This window comes from Elephantulus edwardii, unplaced genomic scaffold (genome assembly GCF_000299155.1).
Source record: "Elephantulus edwardii isolate Elephantulus edwardi_28Jun2011 unplaced genomic scaffold, EleEdw1.0 scaffold00031, whole genome shotgun sequence".
NCBI classification, from domain to species: Eukaryota; Metazoa; Chordata; class Mammalia; order Macroscelidea; family Macroscelididae; genus Elephantulus; species Elephantulus edwardii.
This window is the reverse complement of record NW_006399781.1, coordinates 11,813,116-11,813,907: the sequence shown is the minus strand read 5'-3', so window position 1 is coordinate 11,813,907 and position 792 is coordinate 11,813,116.

Here is a 792-nt window from a genome sequence, read left to right as displayed (position 1 = left end):
TGTCTTTAGTTCAAGTACTCTATATGATGTAAGAGAAGGACACTGAATATCCCATGAACTGCCAAAGGAACAAACAAGTTTGGAAGAAATGCAACCAGGATGCTCCTTAGAGGCAAGAATGGTGAAACTGCATCTCACATACTCAGGGCATGTGAGGGGTCAGTCCTTGAAAAAAAGACATCATGTTGGGAAAGGTGGACAGTTGGTGCAAAAGAGGAAGACCCTTAATAAGATCGTTTGACACAATGGTTAAAAGAATCTACTCGAGCATGACAGAGTTCACAAGGATGGCACAGGATAGGGTAAGGTTCACACCTGTTGTTCATAGGGTGCTATGAGTCGTAGTTGAGTCGATGACACCTAACAATAATAACAATTCCACATGCTTGATATTTATAAATTTAAATAACTTTGGTAAGACTCTAAATAAAATGGTCCTTTATTTAAATATCTCTATTATTGACTCCATCATAATTAATCCCATTCCCTCAGTTATCATGTCAGTCCGTCTCACCCAGGGTTGTCTTCTTCTCCACCCTTCAAAGCAAGAGGTACTTCCCGGCAGCGCGAGGGCGACGCAGGGCGAGGGTGACGCAGCGCTAGGGCGATGCAGCGCGAGGGCGAGGCCGCCAGACGGGGGAACGCCACCGCCAGACGGGGGAACGCCGCCGCCAGACGGGGGAATGTCGCCGCCAGACGGGGGAACGCCGTGAGAGGGACCCGGAAGAGACCCGGGAAGAACAACAGCCAGCCACCTACCGCGGAACTCCAGAGGAGCGAAGACTGTGAGAC